The sequence below is a fragment of the Cavia porcellus genome, unplaced genomic scaffold, assembly GCF_034190915.1.
Source record: "Cavia porcellus strain 051 isolate PalLab524CR breed Dunkin Hartley unplaced genomic scaffold, mCavPor4.1 scaffold_20, whole genome shotgun sequence".
NCBI lineage: Eukaryota > Metazoa > Chordata > Mammalia > Rodentia > Caviidae > Cavia > Cavia porcellus.
The window spans coordinates 44,325,886-44,345,929 of record NW_026947503.1 but is presented as its reverse complement, the minus strand read 5'-3'; the positions used below and the strand labels follow the sequence as shown (position 1 = coordinate 44,345,929).

At 34.2% G+C, this 20,044-nt stretch overlaps 2 long non-coding RNA genes across 2 annotated transcripts in view; one reads left to right on the top strand and one right to left on the bottom strand.

The window, feature by feature from the left end:
* Nucleotides 1-20,044, top strand: part of LOC134471791 (uncharacterized) — a 119,731-nt gene that overhangs the window by 37,994 nt on the left and 61,693 nt on the right. The window contains exon 3 of the long non-coding RNA XR_010041448.1: nt 1,588-1,649. This is a non-coding gene — a long non-coding RNA (uncharacterized LOC134471791). The remainder of the gene's footprint in view (nt 1-1,587; nt 1,650-20,044) is intronic.
* The window catches only part of LOC134471792 (uncharacterized), a 73,762-nt gene that overhangs the window by 42,373 nt on the left and 11,345 nt on the right, over nt 1-20,044 (bottom strand). The gene's annotated exons all lie outside the window — the stretch shown is intronic.

The following is a 20,044-nucleotide window of genomic DNA, read 5'->3' as shown; positions in this document are numbered from 1 at the left end:
CTATGTCATACAAGGAAGGATTAACGGATGGGTACACATACAAGGAACCATGAAAACCTTAGCCCACTTCATGATAACAGCAATTCAGAAAGTGGTGGTTCCATGACCTACACAGCACTGTTAGTCCCTTTCCCTTAATACTGCTAACAAGGCAGTTAATTTTCAACATTATTTTTAAAGGGAACAAAGAGTTAAATCACAATAACCTGTTGATATTATATAAGTTATAGGAGAATTAAGATTTTATCAAGGGGGGTGACTGTAATAAAGTTCACTAGAAATTAAGCTAGGAAGAATATGCTACAAAGACCTATGTAAAAAATAGACAAGAAGGGACTGTATTCAAAGTTGCATTCCTTTTACTGCAGAGGTTTATATGGACAGTTGTACCCTTGAGCAAAGAGATGAAAAGAAACCCTGAAAAAGAAGATTGAGAGTGTAGACAAAGAAAAAGACATAGTTCATAGACACAATTGGGAGGAAGCATTAAAAACTTCTCTGGAACTATCTAGATGCTTATTTTCGCTTTGCAGCTACAAATCTCATCTTGTAAGTCAAACCTTTGCATCCAAGCACATTTGCAAGGCTGTGTCTAGAATAAGAGTTTGATGCCATTTTATGTGTGAACTCATAAGAATGTTTGAACTATGTGTATGCAACAAGAACTCTAACATCAAAACAAAAACAAAAACCAAAATGAGTGTTTACATAGTTGTAGGAAATTCATTCACTTTACAGACTGAAAATTTAAAATGCAAAACCAGATTTACTGAGCTTAAGAGTCTGGATCTTGTAAGGTTGTGTGTCTGGAGTGGAGGGTTTTAAACATTTTTGGCATGGACTTCTCAGAGACTCAAAGTTGTCTGTGGTCACTCTCTTGAGTATGAGCTTATAAGACCAAAAACTGTCTCAAATTCTATTTCAGAAAGCTCTAGAATCTTTGTGGTTAGATTTTTGGATCTCCTCAACTCCACCACTGTAACTAGAGCAGAAGCATCACAATGGAGAATTTTGTGTAAGTTATGTTCTATGAGGAGGAGACAGGCTAGGAATCAAGGGAGGAGTAAAAATATTCCAGTATTACATTATTTACCATTATATTTGTCAATATAATAATACAGGGTTTTGGTAAGCAACTATATTCAAAGATAAAGTGTTTCCTTTTTCTAACTTCTCTGCCCAAAATGATGTGCTAGCACAAACCCAGATTAGATATCTTGTTAAGCAATTTTTAGGATATTAGTGGTTGATTTAATCTTCCATGCCACGGCTTCTTTTGCAACAGCTTTGTCTTTAGAAATATCATATAAAAGCTATTTTCAACTTTATTGTCATGTACTTGTTTTTGAATCCTTTGAGGAGTTGGATGTTCCTGTACATAGTAGGCTCCCCCCAGCACAATGCAGTATCTCTATATGCTTAGACATTGAAACACTACAGAATTCTGAATTAATTACTTATTTTTAGATAAATTAAAAATAAGTTTTCAACATAAGTTTAACAGAGTCTAGATGTATCAATATTTTGGCAATTCATTGTTATTTCGTATTTTATCATTTTGTTTTGTTTTGTTTTGTTTTTGCACAGAAATTGATAGATCCCTATGCCAAGAAAAAAAATGAACTACACGAAGCTAGGAGACTCCTCTGGTAAGATTTCTGCTACTGGGGATGGGTAGAAAACAGCTGAATGGGAAACAAGAGATTTGTGAGAGCAAGTGGAGCAGAGGTGATTGAGTCATTGGAATAAAACCAGAAAGTTTTAGAGCACTTTCTCTAGATGCCAAAGCATACTCTGAAAAAGGAACTTTCTCAAAATTCACAGTGATGGAAGCAGAATCGGAGATACTCAGGGAGATAAATGAGTGGGAGAGATTTATTGATGAAGCATGTGTAGAACCAAATGTGGAAGTTAAAACAGCAGAAAATGAGGTCCAGGAGAGGAAATTGAGGGAAGAGGCAGCATGTGTAAACGAAGGAGGAGCATGTGGGGAACATAAAGTGAAAGCATGCTATGACTGAGTCAGAGCAGGGAGGATAATGGAGCTGGAGGGACGGACAGGCCACTTCTCTGGGCACTGGGGACACAACCCTTAGACACTGAGATAGGAGTGTGATGTGGGGATCTGAAATTGTTCCAGGGAAAGTAAACATCTTTGTACTTTTCTATTATTTGGTCAAGGTGCATTTCTGGACATTATATGTGTCCAATGAATGAACAACTACAGGAATGGTCTGCTTTGCACGTGGGATGGAAGTGGGCTTGTGAGTCCAAAGTTAACTCTGAGACTTACTGCATGACAATTTTCAAGAACTTTAAGTAAATATTATAAGAACAGTGAAAGAGGAACATTAATTATGACCATACAAGTTTGTCTTCCCTTCATTTTATAATTTAGTTTTCATTCAGAGTGGTTTCATCTTCTTTAGCTCAGTGGCACTTAATGAAAGAGACGAGGCATGGAGCACTGGTGTACAGGGTGAAATGCTGACCAAACGTTGGGTTAAGTGGATGCAAGGGCAGCTCTGGTGGCCACTCTCCTATTATGTAATAAGTTACCCTAAAATTTCATGCTTAAAAATAACATGGGCTCATTCATGTGTTGATGTCAGATGGCATCAGGCAGCTAGGACAGTAGAAATGCATATGACGGACTCATTCACACTTGCTTTTGGGACTTCGGCACTGGACTTTTGTTTGTCCCCATGGATCTCTTACCATTCAATAATGCAGCCTCAGCCTTTATCCAGGACGACAACAACATTTTCAGAGTGTAGGTGTGGAAGCTGTAGCCATTTATGTCCAGGTTCCAGAAGTCAACAACCTATTCCACCCTGGTCTGTTGGATAAAGAAAACAAACAAAAAAGGCCTGGGCGAAAGCTGGGTCCACAGATTACATCTCTTATTAGAGGAGCTGAGAAACATGGAGACCATGATTTCCAGCCTATCGTGTGTCATTTTCAAGCCAGCACCCTTGTCGAGGAATATTCTATATTCTCTTTCCACTTTATATTCTCACAATTCTCACCACAGGCATCACTATTTTAGTCAAATTACTGTGATCTATTAACATTTGGATCTCATTAACCTTAGATCAGTGAAAAGAATCTTGGCTACCCAAACTTTGACTGTTTTAGTAAGGACTTTACTCATGCATCTGCCTGATGGTATTTAAGAAGTATTGTCAGTATAATAATTCAGTAATACCTCCATAGTCAAGCTCAATTTTTTGCTCAATGCATATTGGAACACCAAATAGTTCAAGAATGAATCAGTTTTTCCTCATAAGAAATAGTGGAAAACCAAAAAATCAGTTCCAAGTCCAAAATTATACTTATAAATTCATATTTTCCAGGACTTCAACAATTTTTTGTAATTTCTTTTGTTAACTCTGTCATGGTAGTTACAATTTTCCTCTTTGCTTTACTGCTGGTATCACTAACCTTCTTTCCATGATTACAGTATTTTATGCAAATGAAGCACAACACACAAACATAATAACAAATTGTTAGCACACTAACACAAGCACTGTGCAGTGTCTGGTTTAGGTTGCAGCACTTTCCCTTTGTATCTAGACCAAGTTGCAAGGGGTGGATTCACTTTCATTCTAGGCAGTGCAACAGATTTTCAAATCAGATTTTCAGTTTGATTATGGAACAAAGTTGCAAACATTGAGTAGATTTCTTTTTTTAATTTTTCTGTTCAAGTAGTGGAAAGTTCCAGTTTGGAGCCATTCCACAAATGTGGTATTCCTATATATGCTTTGTATGTATATTTCAAGCCTTATTTCTAAATTCTCAGTTTGCATACACACATACATGTGCATATATGCATATTTTATTAATTTATCATTATACCTATGCCTTTTCCTTTCATAGACTACAGGAAACTGAGGCTCATAAATGTGAATTGATAGTAATAGCATAGAACTGTGTGAGATAACAGAAAGTTAAATGACATGTCTTCAGATTTTTAAACCTCATCAATATCTTTGCCATGATACCTATTATCTAGGCACTATCCATTAATTTTTAGTAAGTTAATAAGGACACCTGAAATTTCAATGCATGCATTAGTTGCCAGAGAGTAAGATTTTCATTTTTCATAATTCATATTTTCCTAGAAGCTGAGGCCATGCTAATTAACTAACTGATGAAACCTGTAGTTGATACTATAATGATTCTGTTACTTTACCATTATATTTACATAATTATAGAGTGAGTCTGTCAGAACTCTTGTACTTTTAAATGAATTGCATGGCCCTGAATATATGTACATATATTTTGTCTTGTGTGACAAATTAAGGGAAAGACGTTCTTCTCCAAACTGGTGCCTCTGTTTGCTATACCTGTCTACCATTCTCTGTTACCAATGCCTCCATAAAGAAGAAACTATGGACAGAAATATTTCCAATCTTTCGCCACTATCCAATCATCTCCAAAATGAAAGGAGAATATTTCTTAGTGGTTCCTGAAAACAACAAGGGATGCAGTGTTGTTTTTATTTTTTGCTTTTGCTTTTAAGCCTGGCTTACACATTGCAGCTGTAACCAGAAGACTGAATCTCTCACCTGAAGGAGGGTTAAAGCACGGTCCTCCCAACCTGCTCTTCACAGTTTCTCTCCAATTTCAGTCAAGCTACAGAGGGCTAAAGTCATGCACTCATTTACTCAAGCTCACACAAGTAGGGGGAACATGACTAAGTCCCAATTCTCCTGGGTCTTGTGTCAATATTTTTTAATACTAATACATACTAAAAGTTTCAGAAGGGGTTTTTGTTGCAGCTTGGTGCAGTTTGAGCTTCAAAATAATGATCGTCTGTTTGGTCAGCAGAGATTGTTGCTTCCAGCAGCATCATCAGTAACTGATTGTAAGATGATTTTTGAGCTTGCAGAATGGAAATTGACCCAAATAGTATCCTGATCTCTCTGGATTCTAGCTCAGGAGTATTTTTTCTGACAAGTGCTTTTTACTTGCAAGTGTTGGACAAGACAACACTCTCCAGCAGACAGATGGATTAACTCCCAGTGGTCGCTATAATTTTCTTAATGATAAAACTCTTTGGGGGATAATTTACACATCATCTGGTTTTGGCACTGAAATCCTTCCTAAACGTTTCACAGAGCATGCTCATACAAACACAACACCTGAAGCAATACTTGGCGAATATCTGGTCTTCAGTAAGGGGATCATTATATTGATTTAAATGCAGGTCACAGTGCTATGCATTAAGAAAACAAGCAGCAAATATTTATTAAGCACTGAATGTTGAAACTAATTTTGTAAAAACTGAACAAAGAATTGTTACAACACTTCTAGGTAGTTAGATGAAAATGCCTAAATTATAAATAATTGTTCAGTGTTGAGTTCTACAGCACTTGCCACAGACGATGAATACAGTGGGGGCTTGGCAAAGAAGCATGAGTTACAGATGATGGCTGTGAGGATCTTGAAGTGGACCTTGAATGAATGAATGAGTCAAGAGATAGAGAAAAGGGATCAAGAAAACAGTATATTTTAACGGAGGACATTGTCAGCAACTGTGCAGATGATTATCTGTGCAAATATTAAGATACACAAGATCATCAGAAGCACACAAAGATTAGAAAGATGTCTATCTTTTAGAATCTCCATTAACAAAGAGATAACAAAAGAAATAATTATTCAAAGCTTGAAAATACAAGATAGGGTGGTTTTCCACAGTGAGATTCAGAATTACTGGGACATTCTTAAAATGAGTTAACCACTGCTCACTCAAGAAATTTATAATTTGTAGTGGTCAAAGTTGATCCAAGGTTAAGTTAGAAGTCTGTTTTTTAAAATGTGTAGCTATGTATAGGGTGGGAAAAAAGTGTAATGGGAGGAAGGCAGCAGAATGAGCGGTGAAGGAGGGACCAACATGAAAAGCATGAAGGAGGAATAGACAGGCTCTATGTCTGATAGAGTTTCCAGAAGTCAGTGTCTTTAACTCCGGTCCTGAGACAGAGATTGTAATGAAGCAGTTGACAAGCACAAAGGAGTGGATTCATTTTCAGAGGGTTGTAGTAATGATAGATGGGTACAGACATGCTAAAAGATGAGGAAATCAAATGATCAGGGTAATCATCAGATGATTCAACTCTTCAATATCTTTGTAGACTTAGCATTAGAAAAGAAGAGGGAATGATTTTGTATTAAGCCCAAAAGGAAAAGAATGTGGGAAAAAAATCAAGAGAATTCTTGCTAAAGTTGGATGGAGGCTCTGAAGTAAGTTTAGTCCAAGCAGGAATCAATAAAGGCAATCATGTACAATCAACACTTATGTGGATGTAAGTCATGTGATTCAAGAGCTTAAAATAGAGTTGAATTAGACCAGATGGCTGCTTTCTGAGCAACAGCGTAGGTGCAAGAATGCTTTACTTAAAGGAGATTTCACTGAGGTGTTACTGGCAGACAGAGCATTTTACAGCAAGTGAGGCAGGATTCAGAGTAAATCACAGCTGAAGGCAGAAGTGGGTGTAACATAAGCAAGGCTTTATGGAGAGGTATAAGTGCTTCTTATATATATGCAGCATTGAAGAGACAAAAAATCACTTGAAGGTTTTCTGTCAGGTGCGCCACTCTTTTCCCATTCACAGGCAATTTACTTCAAGCTAAATCCTGAAAAGAACATCTTGACATCTAGCAAAGGGGTTAACCTTTCAGGGAGCTTTTCAATATTTATACCTCAAAACACTTGATAAGTTTTCCCCTTTCCGGATAAGTCCTGCATATAGACCAAGGGGCTTTTTACAACAGTACCCTGGCTCATATCTGCATGTAGCATTTACTTCTTTTCACTTTGCTTGGTTGTCAGGGCAGTTTTATCTGCTTTGTCCCTATGCCAAGCTGGGAGACTCACGGTAACAGGCTTCGATTAGGATTTCATTGAGTAGTTAGAGCAGTTTGGGGAAAACTGACATCCTATCAATATAGAATCTTGCAATTCAAAAAATTGGCATATATTTCCATTTATTGGGTCCTTTTAAATTTCTGTCAGTGTTTGTAGTTTTCAGACTACAAGATATGCAAACTATGCCAAATTCATCATTAAACAGATTATATTTGATATTTTACAAATTATATGTTTTACTTCAATTTCTGATTGCACATTTCTATTCGGAAATTGATTTTATGTACTACAAGTCTCTTAAACTCATTTCTTACTACTGAAAATGGTGAAATAGATGATACCCAATGCAAAATGAGAGAATTTTCTTTGTCTTTCTTTTATAAACTTTTGATGATTTTATTTCTTGTTCTGTCCATTATCACAGGCTAAAATTTTAAGAATTATATAGTGAATAAAAGTGATGAAAGTGGGATATTTTATATCTTTGTCTAACTTTTCATCTTAAATGGGAAAGAAATAGTATTTTGCCCTAAGGAATAAAACTAGCTATTCAATTGGTGAAGTTCTTTACTCCTAAGAATTTAAATTATTAATGTGGTGAAATGTATTGACTTACTTCCAAATGTTAGGCCAACTATGGATGTCTTATATAAAAGTCATTATGTACTGACATGTTATACTGTTTATATACCATTAAATTCAATTTACATAAAACTTACACTGAATTTCTACATCTAGACTATAAGAATATCAATCTATGGTCTACTTTCTTTAAAGTTGCAGTATCCATTTATTCTTATGTTTTAGTAGTTGTGTTCTACAATTTCCAGAAATACTGTTCAATATTTCCCATGTTTCTGGTAACAATTTTTCTCCATATACTTTCAAATCAATGTGACAAAAATGTATCACTGCATTGATTTTTTTTCTGAGAACCAGTTTTTGTTTTGTATTGTTTTCTGTTTTCCAATTCATTGGTTTAGCTCACCTTTATTATTTTTATTTTTCTTATGTTCTTGAGGTATTAATTTAATATTCTTTCAATTTTTAAGTAGAAAATATCAGTAATTAGGTCAGTAATTGAAACTTATATTGTTTTCCAGTAAAGAAATTTGGTAATTCACATTTCCATGAAGGCACTGGTTTATCTGCATTTAAAATTTTTGATCTGCTTTCATTTATGTTAAAATATTTTATAATTTCAGAAGTGTTTCATGTTTTTCAAATATCTGTGCAATCTCCATAGATTTCTTTTAATAATTTTAAATGTAGTTCCGGTTAGAGATTCAAGTGTATACAGAACTCTACTTTTACAGAGTTCTCCCTTTTTCAAAAAGTTCTACGCCTCGTGAACACCTGTCATTCCTAAATTCCAGCCATCAGCACAATGCAGTAGACTAAGCAGATTTTACCTGTATCACCCTGCCTTTTGTGGCATCACAATTCTCTACAGACAGTAAACTGTGTTTTCAAAGAGTTCATCGTATTTACTTAACACCACACAGAATCCTGGTCTCTACTGTCTGGTTTCAAATGTCTTAAGATCTCATCTTTCATATTTTATATATAATTTTATAGTTAATTGAAAGACCTAAATCCGACTCCAGGTCAAAGTTCTGGTTTGATTGCTGACACCAAAAATAAATAAATAAATGAATAAATAAATCCGGTGCCTTTCTCCATGTTTGCTAGAATGAGTTATATCTATAATATTTATACTTGAAAATAATTATGAATTTTATTAAAGTTTACGATTGCTTTATATTGGCTTTTTATTACATTTATTAGGGATATATGTTCTCTAGGCAGACTTTCAAATTTTATAGTTAAAATTTTATGCTTGAATCTGCAATCAATGAGAAAAATTTGTGGAGTGAAATCCTTTTCTATTTTTCAGTTTCTTTATTCCTTACATCTCCTTTTACTGTTTGTTGCTTTGCTCTGCTATGTTCTGCTCTGGTTTGCTTTTGACAGTCTCACTATTGTAGCTCAGGCTGACATTGAACTTACTATGTCGTTCAGCCTGACCTCAAATTCAAGGCAATCCTCCTGCCTAAATCTTCTAGGTGCTGGGATTACAGCAATGGAACACCTTGACTGGTTTTGTTTCGGTTTTTATTTTTTGCTCTGTAACTCAGGCCAGTTTTGAAGCCCCTATGTAACTTAGGCTGGCCTTGAACTCTCAGCAATCCTCCTCCCTCAGCCTTGGGAGTGCTAGGATTATAGGCATGTGCAACCACATCCAGTTTCCTGTTTTGTGTATTTCTAGCGCTGTTCTGAGTGGTTACCTTGGAGAATAAAGTTAACACAATAAATTCTAAAAACGTTTAAAATAAACTAGCTTAGTTTTAACAACACATAAACTAGCTTAGTTTTAACAACACATAAACTCTATCCTTATACATTTTTGTTCTCCCTCATAACATATTGTTGGTCATTGATTATGATTTTACATTGTGTGCTTATTAACATAGACTCTTAATTATAGTTTTATGCATTTGACTTCTCAATTGTATAGAAACATGAGAAATTTCAAAAACAAATTTATACTATTACTAGCTTCCTACTACCTGTGTTGTTGCCTTTGCTACTGTTCTTTGTTTATTCATGTCAATTCACTTTAATGTCCCAAGTTTTTAGATTTTAGATTAAGAATGCCTTTCAAAAGTTCTTTCGTATTAGATCTACTAATGATGAACTCTCTTCGCTTCTGTTTATTTGGAAATGTCTTCATTTCTCTTACATTCTTGGAATATAGGTTAACAGATGTAGAGTTCTTTGCTTATAAGAATTTTTCCGTTTGCTTTTCCTTTTCAAATATTTTATTCCTTTTGGCTTCTATGATTTCTGATGAGAAGTCGGCTGTTAATCTTATGGATGATTCCTTGGAGGTGATAAGTCTCATTTTGGTACTGTTAAAATTTTCTTCTCTGAGTTTTGACACTTAAATAGGGTGCATATCGGTGTGCATCTTTAAAATTTATCTTACTTGGAGTTCCTTGACTGTCTCGCATGCTTTTCACACCCTTCATCTATCATTATGTCATTCATCCAATTGTGGAAGTTCAGGTTGCTATTTATTTAAATATGTTTTTAGACATTTATCCTTCTCCTCTCAAGCTTCTATTACATACATGTTGGGATTGCTGATGGTGTCCCTCAGGTCTCTCAAATTCTGGTGATTTTTCTTCATCCTGTTGTCTTTCTCTTTAAAGTGTAACAAAGCTTTCTTTTGCCTGCTCAAATCTGCTACTGTAATATTTACTTGCAGAATTTCTGTTGCTTTCTTTACATAAAATCCACTTTTCACTTACTGAATTTCTATTGTTTTCCGTTGATAAAAATCTATTGCTACATTGATACTCTTATTTTATTTATATATTGTTTCACTAATTTTCCTTCACTCTTTATCAAAGGTTTCCTCCAGCTTATGATTTTTTTCAGTTCATTAGGCATATTTCCACTAATTAATTTAATGTTTTTGACTAAGTAATTCTAAAGTTTGCGCTTTCTTAGGAACAGCTCTTCAAATTACTATCGTTTTCATGAATGAGCCAAACTTTTCTGTTTTTTGCATGTTCTATATTTTTGTTGTTGTTACTGTGTTAAGAACTAGACATTCTGAGTATTATAATACATGAAGTATTGAATATTATAATACATGAAGTAGAAGTCTGGTTTACTATTTTTCAGAGATTCTTGATTTTTGTGTTGTTGTTGTTATTGTTTTTGAACACCTTTTTTGGTTCCTCCAAACTATATTTGAAAAGTGAATATTTCTGTTTGTGGTCACTAAATATTTTTTGTGTGGGCAGTCAAGTAATCTAGCAGAGAATTTCATAAATGTCTTGCTCCAAAACAGAGGAAAATTGTGTGTGTGTGTGTGTGTGTGTGTGTGTGTGTGTGTGTGTATGAAAGGATGAAGGATCCTGTCTTCTGATTGATAAATTAGGGTTGATTAAAAGGTATAAACTAAAAGAAGTTTCTGTGCTGATTTTTTGAGTAATACGAGTGCAACTAAAATGCAAAAATCATAGAAATTTGGAGGCCAATGTTTCAGTTATTCACCCTGGTGACAGAGACCACTTTGAAAATGGAGGATATCATCCCAACAACCAAGGCCAAAATGGGGATGGTCATTGGTTTACGCATGCCATTCCTGAAATATCAAAGGCTTCTCTTTTTATCAAGCAAAATTGCCAAATTGTTAACTAACTTTGCCTTTTTGTTCTGATAAAGCAATACTGCAAAAATGTAGTAAACACATTCATGTGTGTACATATTGCTAAAATTATTATTAATGAGTATTTACATCTATAAATGCAGCATTTAAACTCAGTGACTGTACATTATTCTGCTTTTATTTACTGTTATATTTACATCATCAAGAGCAGAATTTTAACACTTGACAGCTGTCGTGTACTTATATTTTGAAAATATAATTGAGCTGCAACCTGTCTTTCTACATTGTTCATGGCAAGACTGGTACCACTGTCAAATTGTCCATGAAAAAGTTAATGAACTTGAATATTGGTCAATACAAATTACAGAAATTGAAAATGTAAACAAGTAATAAAATAATACCCAAAGATGTTTAACAAAATTCACTAGTCTAAAATACATGTAATTGCAATCTCAAAATAAAAATAAAAGAATAGAATAAAATAGACATTTGAAGAAATAATGACTGATAAAATCTAAATCTAAAAATGAAACCATATCATGTTAAGCCTGTTGTATAACAAATAGAATGAGAAAATAATAAAGGGAGATAGAAAAAAGACACATTATCCGGAGAAGAATGAGGAAAACTAATACAAAATACTTATCTTTTAAAATCATGCAAGCAATATGACAATGGAACAGTATCTTTAAATGTTGATTGATGAATCTACAGATTTTTATATACAACTAAAGTATTCTTTAAAATTGAGGATTTATCAGATAAACACTGGGTAAGCCAGTACCACAAAAATGAAAGTATAAAAACCAAAAAACACTTCAGTTTGTAAAAGTAGATTGCAGAGAAAAACTTGCACCTACAGAAAGAAATAAAAAGTACTAGAAAGTAAATACAGGAAAGTAAAGTTAAATATTTTTTTTGTGTTTAATTCCCTAAAATACAACTAACCATTAAAATCAGAAATGTGTATTCACAGTATTTCCAAAAACACAAAATATTAAGATACAGGACAGGAGAATGAAATTGGAAACACTGAATTACAGTATCTTTGCACTAAATATGATGAATAATTTTTGAAGTAGAATTATAAAGTAAGAATTATATTTAAGTAGGAACTATTTAGAATCTTAGAGTAAATACTTTATACTAAAAATATATACACAATAAAATCATAGAGAATAAAATTAAGATAAAGCAGAATAAATCTGTGATGCAAAAACAAAAAGATGGTTGGTGGATAATATAATTTAAAGATGCTTATATTAGAAAAGATGAAAATTTTAATACTAGGCACCTAAACTTCCACTTTAAGAAATTAACTATAGAGCAAAGAGAATGAAAGATGCAAAAAATATTTGAACAGAACTAGATAAAAATAAAATCAGAAAAAATAAGATAAAAAAACCTCAAACTGGCCCTTTGAAAAAGTGAAAAAAAATCACAAACTTTTAACCAGACTGAGAAAGTGTAAAAGAAAATCTAAAATAATTAATAGTACTGAGGCACAGGGAAATATTAATACTCATCCTAAAACACTTATGAAACAAAAGCACTTTGACAAAGGAAAAACATAGTAGTGTAGAATCAAGATGAAGGCAATTATAAAACATTGCTGACAGAAATAAAAGAAAATCTAAATAAAATTTTCATTACTATAGTTCTAATGGATGTCTGGGGGTACTCAATATTACTAACATATCAGTTATGTACTACTTCATGTTATCACTTCAACAAAATACCAATTAAAATTTCAAAATCTCAGCATGTTTCTTTTCTTGTAGAACAAGAAAAATTGTGGTGTGTGTGTGTGTGTGTGTGTGTGTGTGTGTGTGTGCACGCAAAGGAAATGGAGTGACCCAGTCTTGAAAACAAGTGACAGAATTGGAGGACTCACACAAACTGATTTCAAGACTTACCATAAATCTGTGTTAATCAATATGTGTGGTATTGACAAAAGGATAGCCGTAGACATTGATGAAGCAGAATAAAGAGTATAGAAGTAGATACGCACACAGATAATAAATGGGTTTTAACAAGCACCCAAAGGCAATTAGATGGAGAAAGCATGGTATTTTCAATAGATGTCTTGAAAAAAATTTGGTTATTTTTTTGAACCAAAGAAAAAAGACATAAAATTCTAAGAAAATCAAGTGGAGTAGAATAAAAAGAAACCCATACCATTAAATATGACACATAAATTTTAGAAACCCTCCTGAACAGGTAGCTTTAAAATAGCCAGTAACAAGTTCAGAAAAATCTGAAGATAATTATAAACTGAGATTAGGCATTGAGGAAAAAAATAAAGTCCACAGACTTTAGGAAAAATTACACAGACTATGGAGGGGACTACAACTTTCAACCCCAATGTCAAATACGAAAGGAAGCTGGGTGAGCACTGGAGTACTCAGTACACTTCGCACATGAACCAAATTTAAGAATATGAACTAAAATTACTAAAGGACGTCATAATGTACATATGAAAAAAACTATTTTTGAACTGAAAGACATTAATCTTACATGAGAGTTCACAAGTTCTAAAAGAAATGAATAAAAATAAATGAAGAGGTAAGTATATAAGTAATATAAACAGATACTGATAGGGTTAATATAATTTCATAGATGAAATTTGATACATTTAATTACAGTACTTTGGTCTCATGCAGGTTGAGAGTGCAGTGGTTAGAGATAATATGATCTAAGATCCCTGCACTTATTTTAGGAAAAAAATGACAGTATTTATTAGTTTTAGACTGACAGATTAAAATTTTTTTCTTAAATTTTCTATCACAAACATATTAAGGATGCAATGATAGCATAATTTTTGGAGCATCATAATCTTTCAAAGAACACTAACAAGAAAAACAATCTAGAACTTATGGAATAAATCAGAAAAACTTGGTACAATATAGTTATAAAAAGATATTAGTACTGAAAATAAATTCAAACAAAATGTCTAGAGGGACATTAGGAGAAAGAAGGAGAGGTGAGGGGAAAAGTATTTTAAAAACTGTGGTATGTTCATGTCACCAATCCACAAGGTTACTGCATCAATTGCAAACATGTACTAATAATTTTTAAAATCATTTTACACCTGAAGTTAAGTAAAATAAAATTCTGTTTATATGAATCTTATGTGCATTTATAAATTATGAGGTAAAAGAGAAAGTTAAAACAAGAAAAATAGTTTAACAATAATATAAGGAAACATAGATGTGCAACTAAAAGTGAAATACTTCATAAATAATGGAATTATTTATTATTTATAAAATCAATTAAGTAAAATATTTTAAGCACGTAGATATGCCATATTATAGTCAAAATATAAAAATAGAAGAATTGGAAGAATTTTAAAATGCCTTCTATTACAGTAAGGTATTTTCAGATAAGACTTTCCATAATTAGTAGATCAGCCAGAAAGGATACAGAGGATTTGCACTACACATTAGCAAGGGTGGTTGAAGAGCATACACAGAACTGCAAAACACATAATTCTCAAGAACACATGGAACATTTAGACACACTAACCACATATTTGGCTGTGAAGCTACATTCAGCAAATTTAGAATAACTGATATGAGTTAAAAAACACATTCCCTGCCACAGGGTACTTCCCTTAGAAATGAATAGAATGGCGGCTTGCTAGGGGATCTAGCAAAGAGTCTCTCCGGAGAAATCATACTAGAAGCTAGAATATGACAACATGGAGAGGGCCAGACAAATCGATAGCGATTCTTATTAACCAAGACAGTGCAGCTGGAGGATTTAAAGTCGTGCTGAGACCGTGAACGCTGATAACGAGAGGCTGCAAATCCCGCGCCTTTAAATCAACAAACTGACCCATGGATCCAGCAGGAAAAGCTGTGTTGCTTTTGGTGACTGCGGAAAACTGAGACCCGGGACTCCAAGTAGCAGCCAGGACTGCACCGCTGCACCAGAGGAGATCGTACAAGGCTCTGGAGTTTCAAATCTAAACGGTGCGCAGATATCTGACCATTCCGTGCTGTGCCGGGAGCGCACGCTGTGCAACGTTCCGTGCTGTGCCGGGAGTGCGGGAAAGGTGGGCAGCTTGGTGTGCAGTAGACCCGGAATGAGGACCTGCGCCGGACTCTGGTGAGTACTGGGAACCCCGCGGCTGCTGGGGTTGGCCAGAGAACAACTTGGAACTGGACAGTGCCCGCCACCACGGGGAAATCAATAACACAGAGTCTGGCGGCAGACATTTTAGTGTTGGGCAGAAACTACAGCTCAGTGACATCACCAGGTCCCCCTGTAGGGAGGGCTGGTGGAAGACATCTTGAAATCTGGCAGAGCCTGATTACGTGCTGGCTTCAGCTCCATACAGAGAACTTAGTGGGAGACATCTTGGATTTGAGCAGATCTGCTGTTCTGGTGCTCCTGTCACAGAAAGGTCTGGAAGAGAACAGCTTGGATTTGGGCAGAAACCTGTGCCATAGTGACATTAGTTAGCTGCTTCTGGTACAAAGAGAACTGGCAGGAGCTACTGGGGCTATACCAAGCCTTTGCTTGGGGCCCAATAAGTGGATACAAAATAGTCACAACTCAGTGACATCCAGAAAGTACAGCCTAATTTATGGATTAGCTGGCACAGAGGCTGGAGACTAGCCTGTACCGCCCCTGCATCCCAGCCTACCTCAGATAACAGTAAATTGGGGAGAACAGCAAAAACTCAAGTCAGCACGCTTCTGAAAGGCCCTAAGCAATTCGGAGAGGGCCAGAGAACCCCAGGATAGTCTGAAAAAAACCAGAAACATGACAAGAGATAAAAAAAAAAAAATCTCCAGCTGCCCAACATGAGAAAATAAGCCCAGGAGAAGTAAATACTGAAGAGAACAAGCACAGTAACCATCCATTGCTCGCCACAGCATCAGCCAAAATTAAAAAGTACATACATGATCTCATAGAGGAATTTAAAGCTGTACTCCTGATCCAAGTGAGGCAAGATATAAAGAGATTAATTAAAGAAATGACAAGCCCCGCCCAAGAGAACACAGATGGAAGAACTGAGGAAATCAGAAAAGAAAGAGAAACTTCTGAAGAAGAATTTAAACATAACTTAGAATACATGAAACAGATCCAAAGAGAATACCAGGAAACTAAAAACTCCATTGAACACTGGCAAAATGCCTTGACAGAAACTAAAGACAGCCTTCTGAAACTTGAAGAGAGATTTATGGCATATGATCGTGAAAGAAAAAGCCTCTTAAAAATAACAAGGAACCAGAAAGAAGCAATTCAAAAACTGGAGGATGACAAAAAGATACATAACTTAAGAATAAAGAATGTGAGTGAGGAAGCAGGAGCAACCAAAAATGAAATACAAAAAATATTCACAGATATATTAAAGCAAAATTTCCCATGTATAGCAAAAAGAAATGATATCCAGATAAAAGAGGCATACAGAGCACCAGCTACCTACAACCAAAACAGATGTACACCTAGACATATAATAATCAAGATTCCAGAAATCCACTAAAAGAACAGAATATTAAAAGCAGCCAGAGAAAAGATGCAGATTACCTACAATGGGAAAACTATCAAAATAACAGCAGACTTATCAACACAAACTCTTAAGTCAAGAAGGGAGTGGGGAGAAATATTCCAAGTCCTGAAAGAAAAAAATATACAACCAAAGTTCATATACCCATCAAAACTCTCTCTCAAAATTAATGAAGAAATAAGATACTTTCAAGACAAGGAGGAACTGTGGGAGTTTGTGGCCACCAATCCAACTCTACAGAGAGCGCTAAAGGACATTACAGAGAAAGAGAGGAAGAGATACCGGGATTCCAGCAACAGTGGCAGAGAGGCCTCAGTGAACGGGGCAGACAGTGGAATGAGGGAATAAGGTGGACAAATTATAGCAGAAAAGTGGAGTAGCAGACATGAGGCAGAGACGGTAAGCTATAGTCTTTAGTATAGACAGCTCTGAAACTATATTTAAAAAAAGCAGAGGTCATTGTTAATGGTTTATAATGATTTAAAAGACACAGTAGTCCTATTGCCATATTTAGTTTGAATTTAATTTGTTCTGGTCTGTCCACTTGTGTCAGATTTGAGGGCACAGACCTCTTGAACCAAAAATAGCAGGTTATACCATGGTAACTATCCTTACTTTCCTATTAACTTAAACTGAAATCCTGTATTACTTACATTGTCTTACTATGACTAATCTTAATTGAATCTGAATCATAAGACTATTGGTTGGTCTTGGCTGATTTTATTTGAAATTCGTATGCTTGTTAGTATCAACCCTAAAAGTAGAGGCAACTACTCTGAGCATGACAAGATGTAAAGGATATCCATACTGGTATTAATTAGTAACAGCTCTCAAATCCTACAATGCTGTCAAAGTTAAGTTTTTATAAAAATAGGTGATACTATGTTTAACTATAATAAGCCAGTGTTGTGGACAAATGTATTGAAAATAACAAGAGAAAACATAGTAGCTATGGAAGATCATTTATATTGTAGTCTTATATGTCTTATCCACTGCATGTTTTTCTAGGAAATTGTTTTGCTGTCTTGCTATGACTTGTTTTCCCTATAATACAGAGAGAATATATATATATATATATATATATATATATATATATATATGTAGAAATTCACACATGGGTTTTTTTTTTAATTATTTACAGGAACAGATTATATAATGCAAGATGTAAGGAACAGATACTCTGAGGAAGAGACGCTGAGAAACCCGAGGCTTATTTTGTAGCATTATAATATAAATTCTAGCAATCTATTGTTCACTGATTAGAATGACATTGGACTGGTTTCTTGAGTTCAACTTCAGCATATGTAGAGATGGGGACAGCTATCACAAAGAGAATGAGAGATGCGATGGTAGTTACTATTGTCTTCCCTAATTTGGAACTTGAGGACCTAAAAAGACTTCATCATCCTGTAATGATTTGATTAGTTCTATCATATGAAATAAGTATATAAAGTGGGTGAAGATAGGGACAACTATTTGTAAGAAACTAGAGACAGTTAGATAATGAAGATCTTCAGTGGACTTGCTTTGAAATCTGTATTTCTTTAAATTGTTTTTTTTAATGTTCTGTTCTGTTTTGATATGTTTAATCTTACCCTCTTTGAGATGTAAAACAAATGTGTAGGACTGATAATCATATTACTGAGCTTTTGTTCGATCATAGAGCAGAATGGTTTGTAGCGTCACTTTTTGAATGTCATTCTAAATACTTTAATTCTATAACCTGAACAGCTATTTCTAAGATGACAATGTGTAACTTATCAACCAGCAATTTCTTACCATTTGTTTGTCTGTAATTTTGTATTATTTCTACCCTTTTTTTAATCTACATGTATTTTTTTGGTTTCCTTTTCTTTAAATAAAAAAAATGAATAGAAAAAGCTAAACAGAAAAACCCCACATATTTGGAAATTTCAAAAATGAAAACTATAAAATATTTATAATCTACCCATGCCCTTAAATTATGTGGCACAGCTACTAAAACAAGATAATACTAGTACAGAAATGTATGACTGTAACCTTGTTATGAAAAGAAGAAAGACTAAAACACCAAGATAATAACTCATGTTAAAAGAAACCAGAAATACACTAATTTTTTTTAAATTAAAGGGAAAAAATACATGTTAAATGCACACACACAAATGCACAGAGAAATTAAGTGAAAAATATTAGATAGCAAAAGCTATATACATCTGTATATGTGTGTATATTTTAAAATACTAATAAAATGTATGTTTCTGATGAGACTGATCAAGAAAAAAAATACCCAATTAAACTATCTTTTAAATAAGTGTAATCACAGGTGTGACCCAAAGCAAAAAATAATTTAAAATATTATGAACAGTTTTATTTCATTTTAACTTGAAAATAGATAAATGTCCAGAAAATAAAATATCAATATGACCTCAAAAAAATTTAAATATATTAGATGTTGAAAAAATAGGGCCAGGCTATAGCTCTATGTTTATACTTATGGATGCCTAGTTAATATTTTCACTCTTCAGGATCTCGAATCAGTCATTTCTGAAAAAAATCTTATGTCTCCTTATTGGACAATGGCAGGAAAATGGTTGGTAGACCAAATTTTTAAATTTCTTATAAGATTTAATGCATTATGTGTACACTTCTGTGGATTTTGATAAAAGAATCATGCACGCGCGCGCACACACACACACACACACACACACACACAGGTAAGGATCTTATGAGGAAATGAAACAGTCACCACACTGAAGTGTCTAAATACAATTTCTTTTAAGTCAGTCACCTTCTACCTACCACTGTCAAACACTGATTTGTTCCTTGCTCCATGTTTTGGTCTCTTTTTTCAGAATGTCTCTTAAGTGACTCATGAAGTTTGACTCTTTTACAGTTTTCTATTTTTTCCTATCAAAATACATTTAAAATGCATCCATATTATTGTACAAATCAATAGCTTATTCAATTTAATTGCTGAGTACTATTTAACTTTATGTATGAAAACATATTTTTAAAAAATCTTTATTTGCTGAATGGTTGAAATTTAGAGCAATGATGAAGAAAGTTGCTATGTATACAAACATCCAGCTTTTTGTATAAATATATGTTTTTAATTGGCTTCAATGCATTCCTAGAAATACAACATTTGAGTCATACATTTGATACACACATGTTTATAAGCAGATACCAGACTTTTCCAAAAGAAAGGAGTAAGTAACACATGACCAAAAGCAATTCTGAGGGTGAATGCTTAAGCCTTTGGTATATGTAAGTTAATTTTGTATATCATTTTGACTAAGCAATGGGATTCTCAGATAGATTATTAAACAATATTTCTGTGCCTGTTTTGATGTTTCCAGAAGAGATACACATTTGACTTGATGGATCCAATGCAGCAGTAGAACTCCTCTATGAGGCTAAGCTTACAATCCATGAGGGCTTGAATAGTATAAAACAGCAGAATCAAGCTCCCTGGTTAACTTTTGAACTGGGA